Genomic DNA, 19,034 nt, shown 5'->3' with positions numbered 1-19,034 from the left:
GTGTAGGGTTTGAACATAGCCGGAAGGTAGGGAGGGGCAGTTCCCCTTACTGCCCTGTAGGCTACCATGCTCTTGTAGTAGATGTGATCTTCGACTGAAAGCCAGTAGAGTGTACGGAGGAGCAGGGTGACATGGGAGAACTTGGGAAGTTTCTCCCTGCATAAATTACAGAAATTATGAATTGATGTGTAGTTTGTGATGAAGGATACTGCATCACCCACAAAAGGTGTCACGTAGGAGGAAGCACTTTTTTGAGACCTCAGTTATGGTTATGTTTAGCAGGATTATCATCACTAGCAGGCATTACTAGTTTGATCATTTTTGTACATTGCAATCTTTGGCCACTACCAGATCTGAAATGCATCATTATTGTCTCTTTAAACGGAATTGTCCAATTACAACAATAATAAACTAACTTCCGGTGGGCTGACCAATCACAGAACTACGGATCAGCTAATTAAATCGCATTGTAAACAGGTAGTTGCTCCAGCTAGCTGACGAGGAAGCCAATGCGAAGTGAGCCTGGTACCTTTTGAGAAGATGGCTCTGCTAAGTGATAATCCATCTGAAAAGAAAGGTAGGTAATATAAGATGCATGTCTCTTCTTGTCCCATGAAATGTTTGTGAGTATAAGTCATACATGTGACAAGAAAACAAGCTTAGAGAAGACAGTCATATATCTGTAAGCTAGCTTGCTAACTTGGCGTGCAAGTGAAAATGGCTAGGCAATATGGAAGTCAGTTGGCTACCAATGCTTATTTCATTGTTGCATATAAAACAATATACGTTTTAAGTTGAAATGGTAGTCAGTTTGCTAGCAAGATATATTCGATGTGCAACGCTGTGTCAGTGCACTGAATCTAAGTTGAATGAGTTGGCTGAACACCTGGCCAGTTAGCTAGTCATCAAGCTAGCCAGGCAATGTTGACAATGAATAGCTAGCACAAAAGATGACACCACTTTTGTATGGTAATGAAGAAACCTTCAAAATAAACGCCCACATTTCAAAATATTGCAATGTGGATAACTCATTCAAGAGATATTGCATATTAATCAGTGGCCACTTCTATTGTGACACAAAGAAAATGCAATGAGAATTATTAAAACAAATTGTTTTAACCTTTTTTTCATGTAATAGTAATGAAATATACAGTTGAAGTCAAGTTTACATACACCTTAGCCAAATACATTTAAACTTAGTTTTTCTCAATTCCTGACGTTCAATCCTAGTAAAAATTCCCTGTCTTAGGTCAGTTAGGATCACCACTTTATTTTAAGAATGTGAAATGTCAGAATAACAGAGTGATTTAAGCTTTTATTTCTTTCATCACATTCCCAGTTAATATTTGGTAGCATTGCCTTAAACAACTTAAACTTGGGTCAAACGTTTTGGGTAGCCTTCCACAAGCTTCCCACAATAAGATGGGTGAATTTTGGCCCATTCCTCCTGACAGAGCTGGTGTAACTGAGTCAGGTTTCTAGGCCTCCTTGTTCACACACACTTTTTCAGTTCTGCCCACACATTTTCTATAGGATTGAGGTCAGGGCTTTGTAATGGCCACTCCAATAGCTTGACTTTGTTGTCCTTAAGCCATTTTGCCACAACTTTGGAAGTATGCTTGGGGTCATTGTCCATTTGGAAGACCCATTTGCGACCAAGCTTTAACTTCCTGACTGATGTCTTCAGATGTTGCTTCAATATATCCACATAATTTTCCTTCTTCAGGATGCCATCTATTTTGTGAAGTGCACCAGTCCCTCCTGCAGCAAAGCACCCCCACAACATGATGCTGCCACCCCCGTGCTTCATAGTTGGGATGGTGTTCTTTGGCTTGCAAGCCTCCCCCTTTTTCCTCCAAACATGACAATGGTCATTATGGCCAAAAAGTTATATTTTTGTTTCATTAGACCAGAGGACATTTCTCCAAAAAGTATCACAGCCTACTTCGACAAACGGGTGATAATTCAACAAGCGCATTTGCGAAAAAAGCACCAATGTACCTACCATAAACATCAATGCCTTTCTTTAAAATCAATACACAAGTATGTGTATATATATATATTTTTTTTAAATTGTTGAATTTAAATTGTTGAATACGGAACGGTTCCGTATTTCACTGAAAGAATAAACGGTTTGTTTTCGAAATGATAGTTTCCAGATTCGACCATATTAATGACCAAAGGCTCGTATTTCTGTGTGTTATGTTATAATTAAGTCTATGATTTGATAGAGCAGTCTGACTGAGCGATGGTAGGCAGCAGCAGGCTCGTAAGCATTCATTCAAACAGCACTTTTGTGCGTTTGCCAGCAGCTCTTCGCAATTATTCAAGCATTGCGCTGTTTATTACTTCAAGCCTCCCGAGATTAGGCTGGTGTAACCGATGTGAAATGACTAGCTCGTTAGTGGGGTGCTCGCTAATAGCGTTTCAAACGTCACTCGCTCTGAGACTTGGCGTGGTTGTTCCCCTTGCTCTGCATGGGTAACGCTGCTTCGAGGGTGGCTGTTGTCGTTGTGTTCCTGGTTCGAGCCCAGGTAGGAGCGAGGAGAGGGACGGAAGCTATACTGTTACACTGGCAATACTAAAGTGCCTATAAGAACATCCAATAGTCAAAGGTATATGAAATACAAATCGTATAGAGAGAAATAGTCCTATAATTCCTATAATAACTACAACCTAAAACTTCTTACCTGGGAATATTGAAGACTCATGTTAAAAGGAACCACTAGCTTTCATATGTTCTCATGTTCTGAGCAAGGAACTTAAACGTTAGCTTTTTTACATGGCACATATTGCACTTTTACTTTCTTCTCCAACACTTTGTTTTTGCATTATTTAAACCAAATTGAACGTGTTTCATTATTTATTTGAGCCTAAATTGATATTATTGATGTATTACATTAAGTTAAAATAAATGTTCATTCAGTATTGTTGTAATTGTCATTATTACAATACTTTTTTTTTTAAATCGGCCGATTAATCGGTATCGGCTTTTTTGGTCCTCCAATAATCAGTATCGGCGTTGAAAAATCATAATCGGTCAACCTCTAATCCACAGGTACACCTCCAATTAACTCAAATTGTCACTTAGCCTATCAGAAGCTTCTAAAGCCATGACATAATTTTCTGGAATTTTCCAAGCTTTTTAAAGGCACAGTCAACTTAGTGTATGTAAACTTCTGACCCACTGGAATTGTGATGCAGTGAATAATAAGTGAAATAATCTGTCTGTTAACAATTATTGGAAAAATTACTTGTCATGCACAAAGTAGATGTGCTAACCGACTTGCCAAAACTATAGTTTGTTAACAAGAAATTTGTGGAGCGGTTGAAAAACGAGTTTTAATGACTCCAACCTCAGTGTATGTAAACTTCCGACTTCAACTGTACAATGTGGAGAATATTAGGCTGTAGAGAACTTTTCTACATCTCAGCTAAAGTGGAGTGGGAAATACTCAATCGGGTCTCTACTAACCAAACATGTGTAGTTTTGGAGGTGGACTGTGTCCTACATACCCAGCAGCACGTTGGGCTCTATAGAGGGGGCAGAGAACAATGGCATATACTGTAATAGACTGTGCATGGGATAAATATGGGCTTGAAGATAACTTTTCTACCTGTCTAAAGACATGAAAACGTAAAATAGTTTTTGTTATTAGTTTAAGCAGACTGTCTATTGTTGTGACTTAGATGAAGATCAGATACAATTTTATGACCAATTTATGCAGAAATCCAGGTAATTCCAAAGGGTTTACATATTTTTTTCTTGTCACTGTATATATGTAGCAGGATATATTCAAGCTATTGTGTAAACAGCTCTCTGCTAGTGTGTCTACCTTCACAAGTAATGACTTTGGAGCATGGATGACATTAGAGCTTGACTGCTAAAAGTTGTTAATAGTATTACATGTTTTACACATCTTGTTTTCTTGGGATGCTTGCAGTGAAAGGAATTATTTGATGTCTCTTTATGAAATATGATATGGTATTGTTTTTTAAATAAAATCTTCAGGTAGTGTTTCCTTCACAGAAGATTCTATGTCGCATATCGCTGTTTTGAAGCCTCTGTTGAAGAAATGGTTACGTAGTCTGTCCGGTTTTCACTGCATCCAACTGTGAAATTACTTTTCTGAATTGCTGATTTGGACACTTACTGTTTGCTTTAAGTAATCTTTTGTGACTTTCTTTTGAAAGTGGACATTTTCTTCAGAAATGTCAAAACAGAAAGAACTTTACAATCAAGATAATTGGGGAAATGTTTGAATAACATCTGACTCACAAGACTGTACTTGTTCACTGATATCAGAGATTCTGTAAAGGCCCTCATTACATTCTTCATAAAAATATATAACTCCTTTCCTCAATGTTTGTAGATTCTATAGAGATATGATGGTGTCTCTACGTACAAAGTATATGCATTTTAACGATACATTCATTAACCCGTTTGTTTTTTTATCACTTAAATACAAATGAGAGATGGCTTTTTCTTTGCAACTTTGCCTAGAAGGCCAGCATCCCGGAGTCGCCTCTTCACTAATGTTGAGACTGGTGTTTTGCTGGTACAATTTAATGAAGCTGCCAGTTGAGGACTTGTGAGAGGCATCTGTTTCTCAAACTAGACACTTTAATGTACTTGTCCTCTTGCTCAGTTGTACACCGGGGCCTCCCACTCCTCTTTCTATTCTGGTTAGAGCCAGTTTGCGCTGTTCTGTGAAGGAGTAGTACACAGCATTGTATGAGATATTCAGTTTCTTGGCAATTTCTGGCATGGAATAGCCTTCATTTCTCAGAACAAAAATAGACTGTGTTTCAGAAGAAAGATCTTTGTTTCTGGCCATTTTGAGCCTGTAATCGAACTGACAAATGCTGATGCTCCAGATACTCAACTAGTCTAAAGAAGGCCAGTTTTATTACTTCTTTAATCAGACCAACAGTTTTCAGCTGTGCTAAAATAATAGCAAAAGGGTTTTCTAATGATCAATTAGCCTTTTAAAATAATAAACTTGGATTCGCAAACACAACGTGCCATTGGAACACAGGAGTGATGGTTGCTGAAATGGGCCTCTGTACGCCTATGTAGATATTCCATAAAAAATCTGCCGGTTCCAGCTACACGAGAGCTTGTATGTTACCACAGTTGGCATTCCAAAGGTAACTAAGCCACTTGACACTACTTGACGTTGCATCTTTTCTAGCATTTGGCCATTGCAGAATTTGGACTTCCACCCTAAATGGAGATTTGTTTCTTTTATTATGCGTCATCACCGACTGTATTGCCGTTGAAATAGCCTGATAAAATATTCTCCTCTTTCTGGTGTTCCCCAACATCATGGCCACCCCCATTCAATTTTGGGTGGTTCAACAGCATTATTGTGACAATCCTCTGTTAGCATATATCAGAATAAATTGACATGTACAGTTGAAGTCGGAAGTTTACATACACTTAGGTTGGAGTCATTAAAACTCGTTTTTCAACCACTCCACAAATTTCTTGTTAACAAACTATAGTTTTGGCATGTCTGTTGTGTCATGCACAAAGTAGATGTCCTAAGTCATTTTTCCAACAATTGTTTACAGACGATTGTATCACAACTCCAGTGGGTCAGAAGTTTACATATACTAAGTTGACTGTGCCTTTAAACAGCTTGGAAAATTCCAGAAAATGATGTCATTGCTTTAGCCTATCAGAAGCTTCTAACTGACATCATTTGAGTCAATTGGAGGTGTACCTGTGGATGTATTTCAAGGCCTAGCTTCAAACTCAGTGCCTCTTTGCTTGACATCATGGGAAAATCCAAAAGAAATCAGCCAAGACCGCAGAAAAAAATTGTAGACCACAAGTCTGGCTCATCCTTGGGAGCAATTTCCAAACGCCTGAAGGTACCATGTTCATCTGTACAAACAATAGTATGCAAGTATAAACACCATGGGACCACGCAGCCGTCATACCGCTCTGGAATGAGACTCGTTCTGTCTCCTAGAGATGAACATACTTTGGTGCGAAAAGTGCAAATCAATCCCAGAACAGCAGCAAAGGACCTTGTGAAGATGCTGGAGGAAACGGGTACAAAAGTATCTATATCCACAGTAAAACGAGTCCTATATCGACATAACCTGAAAGGCCGCTCAGTAAGGGAGAAGCCACTGCTCCAAAACCGCCATTTAAAAAAAGCCAGACTACGGTTTGCAACTGCACATGGGGACAAAGATTGTACTTTTTGGAGAAATGTCCTCTGGTCTAATGAAACAAAAATATAACTTTTTGGCCATAATGACCATTGTCATGTTTGGAGGAAAAAGGGGGAGGCTTGCAAGCCAAAGAACACCATCCCAACTATGAAGCACGGGGGTGGCAGCATCATGTTGTGGGGGTGCTTTGCTGCAGGAGGGACTGGTGCACTTCACAAAATAGATGGCATCCTGAAGAAGGAAAATTATGTGGATATATTGAAGCAACATCTGAAGACATCAGTCAGGAAGTTAAAGCTTGGTCGCAAATGGGTCTTCCAAATGGACAATGACCCCAAGCATACTTCCAAAGTTGTGGCAAAATGGCTTAAGGACAACAAAGTCAAGCTATTGGAGTGGCCATTACAAAGCCCTGACCTCAATCCTATAGAAAATGTGTGGGCAGAACTGAAAAAGTGTGTGTGAACAAGGAGGCCTAGAAACCTGACTCAGTTACACCAGCTCTGTCAGGAGGAATGTGCCAAAATTCTCCCATCTTATTGTGGGAAGCTTGTGGAAGGCTACCCAAAACGTTTGACCCAAGTTAAACAATTTAAAGGCAATGCTACCAAAAAACGAATTGAGTGTATGTTAACTTCTGACCCACTGGGAATGTGATTAAAGAAATAAAAGCTGAAATCACTCTACTGTTATTCTGACATTTCACATTATTAAAATAAAGTGGTGATCCTAACTGACCTAAGACAGGGAATTTTTACTAGGATTTTAATGTCAGGAATTGTGAAACTGAGTTGAAATGTATTTGGCTAAGGTGTAAGTAAACATCTGACTTCAACTGTATTTATCAGTATGGTCAACTCCTACTAAAGCACTAGGTCCTCCCGATTTAACACCAGTGTCCTGCACAGATTCCATCCCTGTACATAGTTCTTGCCTCACCACCTTACATCCCTGCCTACTCCTTCCTTTAGCTGCATAACACGATCGCCTAGGCCTATATGCAGCTTTTAAAGAAATGTGGATACTATTTCTGTCAAGGACAACAGTAAATAACATGCATACCCTCCGGATCACCTGAAAGTACTTTTTTGCACGCCAGCGTGGCACAAAAAACCATCATGCCTCCATGGCTAAACTGATGGAGAAGGTGTAGGAACAAGTGGGTCAGCAGGTGAAGCTGCAGGCAGGGGTTTTGCTGGGGGTCCAGTAGAATTGGTGGCCTTAAGTCTTAGCTTAGCTACTGATGGAGAAGCCACAGCTGTTGGGGGTTCATCAGTGGTGCCATTGGTCTAGCCAACCTTGCCTCTGTCCCCATCCTGAAATCGTTGTGATGCATTAGACACCTTATTTGTGGACTGGACTTTGCATAAATGCAGAGAAACTAAGTAGAAAAAAATTACACAATTTAACATTGAAAAAAATAAGATTTCTTACACTTTGGGTCCCAGCAGAAGTAGGCCTAGTTGCACCCATGTACCCCTCAGTCCCTCGAACGAAGTGTCTTTGATCAGCATGACCAAAATTGGCATCCCATAATTATCACTCCGGTGTACTTTATTGTGGGAGCAGAAGCACTTTTGGGAAGGCATTGGACGAAGCCCTTCTGTAAGTCACACCTACAGTATATCACAAAAGTGAATACACCCCTCACATTTTTGTAAATATTTGAGTATATCTTTTCATGTGAAAACACTGAAGAAATGACACTTTGCTACAATGTAAAGTAGTGAGTGTACAGCTTGTATACAGCGTAAATTTGTAAACAGCGTAAATTTGCTATCCCCTCAAAATAACTCAACACAGCCATTAATGTCTAAACCGCTGGCAACAAAAGTGAGTAGACCCCTAAGTGAAAATGTCCAAATTGGGCCCAAAGCGTCAATATTTTGTATGGCCACCATCATTTTCCAGCACTGCCTTAACCCTCTTGGGCATGGAGTTCACCAGAGCTTCACAGGTTGCCACTGGAGTCCTCTTCCACTCCTCCATGACGACATCAAGGAGCTGGTGGATGTTAGAGACCTTGCACTCCTCCACCTTCCGTTTGAGGATGCCCCACAGATGCTCAATAGGGTTTAGGTCTGGAGACATGCTTGGCCAGTCCATCATCTTTACCCTCAGTTTCTTTAGCAAGGCTGTGGTCGTCTTGGAGGTGTATTTGGGGTCGTTATCATGTTGGAATACTGCCCTGCGGCCCAGTCTCCGAAGGGAGGGGATCATGCTCTGCGTCAGTATGTCACAGTGCATGTTGGCATTCATGCTTCCATCAATGAACTGTAGCTCCCCAGTGCCGGCAGCACTCATGCAGCCCCAGACCATGACACTCCCACCACCATGCTTGACTAGGCAAGACATACTTGTCTTTGTACTCCTCACCTGGTTGCCGCCACACACGCTTGACACCATCTGAACCAAATAAGTTTATCTTGGTCTCATCAGACCACAGGACATGGTTCCAGTAATCCATGTCCTTAGTCTGCTTGTCTTCAGCAAACTGTTTGCGGGCTTTCTTGTGCATCATCTTGAAGAGGCTTCCTTCTGGGACGACAGCCATGCAGACCAATTTGATGCAGTGTACGGCGTATGGTCTGAGCACTGACAGGCTGACCCCCCACCCCTTCAACCTCTGCAGAAATGCTGGCAGCACTCATACGTCTATTTCCCAAAGACAACCTCTGGATATGACGCTGAGCATGTGCACTCAACTTCTTTGGTCGACCATGGCGAGGCCTGTTCTGAGTGGAACCTATCCAGTTAAACCACTGTATGTAGAGCAACAATTCTTTTTTTCAGATCCTCAGAGTTCTTTGCCATGAGGTGCCATGTTGAACTTCCAGTGACCGACCAGTAAGTGAGGGAGTGTGAGAGCGATGACACCAAATTTAACACACCTACTCTCCATTCACACCTGAGACCTTGTAACACTAACGAGTCACATGACACCGGGGAGGGAAAATGGCTAATTGGGCCCAATTTGGACATTTTCACTTAGGGGTGTACTCACTTTTGTTGCCAGCGGTTTAGACATTAATGGCTGTGTTGAGTTATTTTGAGGGGATAGCAAATGTACACTGTTATACAAGCTGTACACTCACTACTTCACATTGTAGCAAAGTGTCATTTCTTCAGTGTTGTCACATGAAAAGATATACTCAAATATTTACAAAAATGTGAGGGGTGTACTCACTTTTGTGATATACTGTAGCTCCCATGCTTGGCTTTTATACTCCAATTCCAGCTGCTCTTGGTATTGTAGGCCATTTTTACGATCTATTCCACGTGGGAAGTCAAGGACAAAGATCTGAAAATGATTACCAGAAGCATTGCAGAGTTTTAGTAATTTGCAAAACATTGTCTTGGAAATTGTGAATTTCACTTATGTTATGTGTTTGGAACTAGTAATGGTAATTACCCGAGTCCACTTCAACAGAGCAACACGGAGTAGTTCTTTAAAACTCTATTCCTGCCTGGTCGATGGATGGACGGTCTATAAGGTTGTTACTAGGAGCTAATAGACAATGTCCGGGGCAAGGCCTTGTGGTAACAGTCCACAAACATCGGTCTCCAGGAGTGGACATGAAGCCAAAAGCCACGGAGGGTAGCAAGACCTGTGAGACCAGCTCGGTTTTGCATGTGCACAATATCATCCACTAAGGCACGAAGATTAGAATCACCCACCACCAGGACAAACCTAAGGAAAGAGTGTTTTTGTAACACTAATTCATTTTAGTTTTGTTTTGGAAATAATGTCCATATACTAAAATGATCATGGTAAATGAAGACTGGACTGTAGGTGTTACTGTAAAATGAATAATAAGGGGAAATAAAACTAAACTTGTAAACCAGAGAAGATGCAATACAAAATAGTTATTTTTAGTGTTTATACAGTTATGCAAATTAACCACTCCTCACCTCTCTACCCGAGATCTGTCTCAGCCAGCGGGTTTTGTTGCGCTTGGGGCCAGTTGATAGCACTGTAACCATACACGTACAGAAAGTCTGGCATGACTGAACGATGAAATGTCATTACTATGATTTGATAGGTGACTAGTGAGGGGGATTCCTTACTAAACTCAGCAAAAAAAGAAACATTCTCACTGTCAACTGCGTTTATTTTCAGCAAAATTTACGTGTAAATATTTGTATGTCGATAAGATTCAAATACTGAGACAAACTGAACAAGTTCCACAGACATGTGACTAACATAAATTGAATGTGTCCCTGAACAAAGTGGGGGTCAAAATCAAAAGTAACAGTCAGTATCTGGTGTGGCCACCAGCTGCATTAAGTACTGCAGTGCATTTCCTCCTCATGGACTGTACCAGATTTGCCAGTTCTTGCTGTGAGATGTTACCCCACTCTTCCACCAAGGCACCTGCAAGTTCCCTGACATTTCTGGGGGGAATGGCCCTAGCCCTCACCCTCCGATCCAACAGGTCCCAGATGTGCTCAATGGGATTGAGATCCGGGCTCATCGCTGGCCATGGCAGAACACTGACATTCCTGTCTTGCAGGAAATCACACACAGAACGAGCAGTATGGCTGGTGGCATTGTCATGCTGGAGGGTCATGTCAGGATGAGCCTGCAGGAAGGGTACCACATGAGGGTGGAGGATGTCTTCCCTGTAACACACAGCGTTGAGATTGCCTGCAATGACAACAAGCTCAGTCCGATGATGCTGTGACACAGCGCCCCAGACCATGACAGACCCTCCACATCCAAATCGATACCGCTCCAGGGTACAGGCCTCGGTGTAACTCTCATTCCTTTGACGATAAACATGAATCCGACCATCACCCCTGGTGAGACAAAACAACGACTCATCAGTGAAGAGCACTTTTTGACAGTCCTGTCTGGTCCAGCGACGGTGGTTTTGTGCCCATGGGTGGTGCTGTTGCCGGTGAGGACCTGCCTTACAACAGGCCTACAAGCCCTCAGTCCAGCCTCTCTCAGCCTATTGCGGACAGTCTGAGCACTGATGGAGGGATTGTGCGTTCCTGGTGTAACTCGGGCAGTTGTTGTTGCCATCTTGTACCTGTCCCACAGGTGTGATTTTCACATGTACCGATCCTATGCAGGTGTTACACATAGTCTGCCACTGCGAGGACGATCAGCTGTCCGTCCTGTCTTCCTGTAGCGCTGTCTGAGGCGTCTCACAGTACGGACATGGCAATTTATTGCCCTGGCCACAGCTGCAGTCCTCATGCCTCCTTGCATCATGCCTAAGGCACGTTCACGCAGATGAACAGGGACCCTGGGCATCTTTCTTTTGGTGTTTTTCAGAGTCCGTAGAAAGGCCTCCTTTAGTGTCCCATGTTTTCATAACTGTGACCTTAAATGCCTACCGTCTGTAAGCTGTTAGTGTCTTAACGACCGTTCCACAGGTGCATGTTCATTAATTGTTTATGGTTCATTGAACAAGCATGGGAAACAGTGTTTAACCTCTCTGGTACCAGTGGGACGGTAGCGTCCCACCTCGACAACAGCAAGTGAAATTGCAGGGCGCCAAATTCAAAACAACAGAAATCCCATAATTAAAATTCCTTAAACATACAAGTATTATACACCATTTTAAAGATAAACTTCTTGTAAATCCAACCACAGTGTCCGATTTCAAAAAGGCTTTACGGCGATAGCACATCGCGATGATGTTAGGTCAGCGCCTAGTCACAGAAAACCATACAGCCAATTTCCAGCCAAGGAGAGGGCTCACAAGTCAGAAATAGCGATTTAAATTAATCACTAACCTTTGATCTTCATCAGATGGCACTCACAGGACTTCATGTTAGACAATAAATGTGTATTTTGTTCGATAAAGTTCATCTTTATGTCCAAAATCCTCAGTTGAAATTGGCGCGTTATGTACAGTAATCATTGTCTCCAAACAAATATCCGGTGAAATTTCAGAGAGCCACATCAAATTACAGAAATACTCATCATAAACATTGACGAAAAATACAAGTTTTATACATAGGATTAAAGATAAACGTCTTGTTAATCCAGCCGCTGTGTCAGATTTCAAAAAGGCTTTACGGCTAAAGCACACCACTCGATTATGTTAGGTCAGCGCCTAGCCACAGAAAACCATACAGCCATTTTCCAACCAAGGAGAGGTGTCACAAAAGTCAGAAATGGCGTTAAAATTAATCACTTACCTTTGATCTTCATCTGGTGGCACTCCCAGGTCTCCATGTTAGACAAATGTTTGTTTTGTTCGATAATGTCCCTCTTTATGACCCAAAACATCAGTGCGTTTAGTACAGTAATCCAAAGGCACAATGCGCACTCTCAACATCCAGACAAAGTTTTTAAAAAAGTACAATAAAGTTTGTAGAAACATGTCAAACGATGTTTAAAGTCAATCCTCAGGTTGTTCTTGTCATAAATAATCAATAATATTTCAACCGGACAAAAGTTTCGTCAATAGAAAAGGAGAAACAAGAAAGGCGCTTTCCCGATCATTTTCACTGTCCACTCATTGAAAGTGCTGTATCTCCCTCATTTTTCAGAGTAAAAGCCTGAAACAATGCCTAAAGACTGGCCACATGTAGAAGAAGCCATAGAGACCGTGAACTGGGTCCTAAGTCTTTGTATGGTGGATAGGCTTTCAATGGAAAAACTGCCTTTCAAAATAATAGTACTTCCTGGATGGATTTTCCCCAGGTTTTCGCCTGCCATATCAGTTCTGTTATACTCAGACATTATTTTAACAGTTTTGGAAACTTTAGAGTTTTCTATCAATCTACTAATTATATGCATATCCTAGCTTCTGGGCCTGAGTAGCAGGCAGTTTAATTTGGGCACACTTTTCATTCCGAATGCTGCCCCCTACCCTAGTGAAGTTAAACCCTTTACAATGAAGATCTGTGAAGTTATTTGGATTTTTACAAATGTACAAATTCTTTGAAAGACAGGGTCCTGAAAAAGGGAGTTTAGAACAAAACAGGACCATGATTTGCATGTATTTTTACGCAATGTAGGCCTATACACTGAATATTCAAATTACAAAGAAACAAACTATTTAACTATTTACTTGAACACGGAGTAAAACACTAAATTAAAGTGACTTGGATAGCCTTTGGAACAGTAATGCATTGAATGCAGTGGGATCCTCATCTCATTTGAGTGTTGGATTTAGGGTTGGGGTCAGTTTGTATTGAATGCAATCAATTCAGGAATATAAATGATATTCCAATGCAATAATTGAAAAGCGGTAGGATAAAGCAATGAGGATTGTCTCTGAATGGATCAAGTTGAAGGTTAATTCTCCAAGCTGAGTTAACAAGGTGTTTTTAAATGTCCATTGGCTCATTTCTCTGGTTGAGGGGATATGACACCACTCCTTTTACTGGTAGGCCTATCGGATGAGAGCATTCTGTAGGAAATGCTACCCAGCCATTGGAAAGGAGGTTGAAAGGAGCACAAGTAAAAACAACCATTATTTTATAAAGTATAAAACTGATCAAGTGTATTTCATCCTCATTGTGCTTTCTTAGGCCTTCTAGTAAGACAACGGGCAAATAATAATCACTTGTAAAAAAATGTATCTTGTCCCAAAAAATTATCTTTTTTTTTGTCAGGCCAAGCGATTTACCTGCTGCTTTTTTTTGGCATGTCAAGGCTGGCCTTGGGCTGATTTAAATGTGTAACGGTGTATCAATTACCATCACCATTAGGTTAATCTAGGTCGTTAACAGGTATGCCAGTCGATCATTGTTTATTTTGTCTTTGTTTACATTTTATTTCACACTGGAAGCAAACAGGGTAAGCAAAAAAATATCAAATCAAGTTTATTTTATATAGCCCTTCGTACATCAGCTAATATCTCGAAGTGCTGTACAGAAACCCAGCCTAAAACCCCAAACAGCAAGCAATGCAGGTGTAGAAGCACGGTGACTAGGAAAAACTCCCTAGAAAGGCCAAAACCTAGGAAGAAACCTAGAGAGGAACCAGGCTATGAGGGGTGGCCAGTCCTCTTCTGGCTGTGCTGGGTGGAGATTATAACAGAACATGGCCAAGATGAACATTTTGAACATAAGTGACAAGCATGGTCAAATAATAATCAGGAATAAATGTCAGTTGGCTTTTCATAGCCGATCATTAAGAGTTGAAAACAGCAGGTCTGGGACAGGTAGGGGTTCCATAACCGCAGGCAGAACAGTTGAAACTGGAATAGCAGCAAGGCCAGGTGGACTGGGGACAGCAAATGTTGTTTTGTCTTTACAACTGATGTTCAACACAACAGTACATGTATTTATTGTTTGGGAATTACTATAACATGCAGAACTAAATGCATGTCTATAACACAGTCCCCCTGAGTATTTCCCACCCTGCTTTAGCTGAGACACGTAGAAAAGTTCTCTACCAGCCAATAAGTGTCCCATATACGTGTATTGTATGGCGTGTACCACTGCGCCACCCGGGAGGCCACAGTTGTATTTTATTAAAATTATATTTCTTTAAATATAGCCTACACAATAGCTTTCAACATACCAGTATTTGTATAAACTTTCAAAATAATTGGTGGTTTAAAAAATAAAATGCGTACAACAATCTTTTTATTTATTTTTTCCCCCAGAGGTGCTTGCAATGCTGTGAAAGACCGTTGTACTGCACCAGAGTGCAAAACAAAAAATGGATATTCCCAAAGTGAACATGTCTTTGCAGGAGGACTCTTATTTTGGAGGAAATAAATCTGTGATCATGCTGCCAGCATAATATCCTGCTGCTAGGAGAAAGGTAATCATTTTTTTTCATCTTTCTTTTGTAGGTTTATCTGCATATACCCTTCCTATGTAAACAGTAAGAAGACCCTAGCAGAGGGGAGACGGATACCCGCTGAAAAGGTAAACCAAACCTGCAGGATTATTTTTATTTGTTTGGTTCAATACATGGTCGACCACTTGCTTTTGCAGATCTATCCTGGTGAATGTGTACACACACCCACCACTGGTCTACCACAAACTCTTTCTGAAACAGATTTTTTGTTGTTGTAGTTTGTCAACACGAGTGTTGAGGGACATGTCTGACATCTTGGTTTTCATCTCTGTCTCCCCAACCAGGCAGTGGAGAACCCTTCTTGTGCTGAGATCCGTCATGTGTTGACAGTAGGGGGGGCAAATGTTCTTATGGAGGTAATGGCAGATCTTACATCCAATAATGAATTGCATACGTTTAAGTGCTTTTACATGCTTTAAATAAGAGGGTAACTCGCCTCATTCACTACCATTTGTGTAGCAGTAGCTCCCACCTAGGTGAATCCACAACAGCCATTTTCCATTGTCAAACATTTTTAACATTTAGTTATTTAGCAGATGCTCTTATCCAGAGCGACTTACAGTAGTGAGTGCATATATTTTCGTACTGGTCCCCTGTGGGAATCGAACCCACAACCCTGGCATTGCAAGCGCCATGCTCTACCAACTGAACTACACAGGACCAAATGTAATCATAGTAGGTTAAGGTATGGCATTGCACAATTTAAAAGTCTCTGTTATTTTACTTATCTATCACAGAACGAGATGTACTCTAGAGAGTGGAACAGGGATGTGACGTTCAGAGGAAGAGTGTGTGTACAGCTGAAGCAGGAGGATGGAACTCTCTGCTCAGACAAGTTCGCGTCACATGAGTGCTTGTTTGTGAAGGGGAGAAGCAATGACCTATGGCTGAAGTTAGAAAAACGGGAAGCAATGCAGTTAGTTTTTTACCATCAATCATTTACCATCATTGCCTACATCCGTAATGGGTCAGCGGTCAAACGACCTCCACTCATCACTGTCAAACGCTCCCTGAAACACTTCAGCGAGCAGGCCTTTCTAATCGACCTGGCCCGGGTATCCTGGAAGGATATTGACCTCATCCCGTCAGTAGAGGATGCCTGGTTATTTTTTTTAAATGCCTTCCTCACCATCTTAAATAAGCATGCCCCATTCAAAAAGTTTAGAACCAGGAACAGATATATCCCTTGGTTCTCTCCAGACCTGACTGCCCTTAACCAACACAAAAACATCCTATGGCGTTCTGCATTAGCATCGAACAGCCCCCGGGCCAAGGCTTTCGACTCTGTCAATCACCACATCCTCATCGGCAGACTCGATAGCCTTGGTTTCTCAAATGATTGCCTCGCCTGGTTCACCAACTTCTTCTCTGATAGAGTTCAGTGTGTCAAATCGGAGGGCCTGTTGTCCGGGCCTCTGGCAGTCTCTATGGGGGTGCCACAGGGTTCAATTCTCGGGCCGACTCTCTTTTCTGTATACATCAATGATGTCGCTCTTGCTGCTGGTGAGTCTCTGATCCACCTCTACGCAGACGACACCATTCTGTATACTTCTGGCCCTTCTTTGGACACTGTGTTAACAACCCTCCAGACAAGCTTCAATGCCATACAACTCTCCTTCTGTGGCCTCCAACTGCTCTTAAATACAAGTAAAACTAAATGCATGCTATTCAACCGATCGCTGCCTGCACCTGCCCGCCGTCCAGCATCACTACTCTGGACGGTTCTGACTTAGAATATATGGACTACTACAAATACCTAGGTGTCTGGTTAGACTGTAAACTCTCCTTCCAGACTCACATCAAACATCTCCAATCCAAAGTTAAATCTAGAATTGGCTTCCTATTTCGCAACAAAGCATCCTTCACTCATGCTGCCAAACATACCCTCGTAAAACTGACCATCCTACCGATCCTCGACTTCGGCGATGTCATTTACAAAATAGCCTCCAATACTCTACTCAATAAATTGGATGCAGTCTATCACAGTGCCATCCGTTTTGTCACCAAAGCCCCACATACTACCCACCACTGCGACCTGTACGCTCTCGTTGGCTGGCCCTCGCTTCATACTCGTCGCCAAACACACTGACTCCAGGTCATCTACAAGACCCTGCTATGTAAAGTCCCCCCTTATCTCAGCTCGCAGGTCACCGTAGCAGCACCCACCTGTAGCACGCGCTCCAGCAGGTATATCTCTCTGGTCATCTCTGGCCGCCTCTCCTTCCAGTTCTCTGCTGCCAATGACTGGAACGAATTACAAAAATCTCTAAAACTGGAAACACTTATCTCCCTCACTAGTTTTAAGCACCACCTGTCAGAGCAGCTCACAGATTACTGCACCTGTACATAGCCCATCTATAATTTAGCCCAAACAACTCCCTCTTCCCCTACTGTATTTATTTATTTTGCTCATTTGCACCCCATTATTTCTATTTCTACTTTGCACATTCTTCCACTGCAAATCTACCATTCCAGTGTTTTACTTGCTATATTGTATTTACTTCGCCACCATGGCCTTTTTTTGCCTTTACCTCCCTTATCTCACCTCATTTGCTCACATTGTATATATACTTATTTTTCTACTGTATTATTGACTGTATGTTTGTTTTACTCCATGTGTAACTCTGTGTTGTATGTGTCGAACTGCTTTGCTTTATCTTGACCAGGTCGCAATTGTAAATGAGAACTTGTTCTCAACTTGCCTACCTGGTTAAATAAAGGTGAAATAAAAAATCACCTGCCTTGGGTTATTTAAAATGATTCTTCTTTCTGATCCATGTTTGAAAGTTCTGCACTATGGTCCTTCTCTAACAATGCCCTCCTACATGTTACACATTCCAGTTTGTGGATGCAACACAGTTGTGTAAAACACACTTTAGTACTACAGCTTTATTATCCTGTCTGAATGTCCCCGAAGGTAAAGACGTGATGATCTACTGTGCTGAGATGATCCCCAAACTGAAGACCCAGACCGGTGCGGTGGCAGACTCTGGCTCCTAGCAAGGGGAGGGCAGCAGGAAAAGCAAGAAAGAGGAAGTAGCCACACAAAGGCCCCCATGTTGCTGTGCGAAACCAACAAAGAAAGGAAGTATTTCGCAAGGAACTTGTACAATGGCAGAAAGAATGAAAGAAGACTCATTTATGTGATGTCATTATCTTGTATAGGCCTACTTGTGATGTTTATGCCATCAGTCACATATAATTGTAAAAATACATATTTTGGGGATACGTTGCATTCGTAAAGTATTCAGAACCCTTGACTTTACAGCCTTATTCTAAATGTTTAAAAAAAAATCCCTCATCAATGAACACACAATACCCCTAAATGACAATGCAAAAACATTTTTGCAAATGTATAAAAAAAAAAAAACGTAAACCTTTTCCTTAAGTATTCAGACCCTTTACTCAGTACTTTGTTGAAGCATCTTTGGCAGTGATTACAGCCTCGAGTCTTCTTTGGCATGACACTACAAGCTTGGCACACCTGTATTTGGGGAGATTCTCCCATCCTTCTCTGCAGATCCTCTCAAGCTCTGTCAGTTGGATGGGGAGCGTCGCTGCACAACTATTTTCAGGTCTCTCCAGAGATGTTTGATCAGCTTCAAGTCCGGGCTCTGGCAGTGCCAGTCAAGGACATTCAGAGACTTCTCCTGAAGGCACTCCTGTGATGTTTTGGCGGTGTGCTTAGGGTCGTTGTCCTGTTGGAAGGTGAACCTTGCCCCCAGTTAGAGGTCCTGAGCGCTCTGGAGCAGGTTTTCATCAAGGATCTCTCTGTACTTTGCTCCGTTCATCTTTGCCTCGATCCTGACTAGTCTCCCAGTCCCTGCCGCTGAAAAACATCCCCACAGCATGATGCTGCCACCACCATGCTTCACCGTAGTGATGGTGCCAGGTTTCCTCCAGATGTGACGCTTGGCATTCAGGCCAAGGAGTTCAATCTTGGTTTCATCAGACCAGAGAATCTTGTTTCTGGTCTGAGTGGAAAACTCCAAGCGGGCTGTCATGTGCCTTTTACTGAGGAGTGGCTTCCGTTTGGCCACTCTACCAGAAAGGCCTGATTGGTGGA

General features: G+C 41.8%; 1 long non-coding RNA gene across 1 annotated transcript; it reads left to right on the top strand.

The window, feature by feature from the left end:
* The first annotated feature begins 489 nt into the window (after positions 1-489).
* Positions 490-18,267, top strand: LOC120044208. Its single transcript, XR_005476526.1, has 4 exons — positions 490-577; positions 14,961-15,036; positions 15,253-15,324; positions 17,886-18,267. It is a non-coding gene; the product is annotated as an uncharacterized LOC120044208 (long non-coding RNA).
* Positions 18,268-19,034: the final 767 nt, after the last annotated feature.

This window comes from Salvelinus namaycush, chromosome 3, assembly GCF_016432855.1.
Source record: "Salvelinus namaycush isolate Seneca chromosome 3, SaNama_1.0, whole genome shotgun sequence".
Classification (NCBI taxonomy): domain Eukaryota; kingdom Metazoa; phylum Chordata; class Actinopteri; order Salmoniformes; family Salmonidae; genus Salvelinus; species Salvelinus namaycush.
Note: the sequence above shows the minus strand (reverse complement) of the source record. Positions and strands in the feature narration are given on the sequence as shown.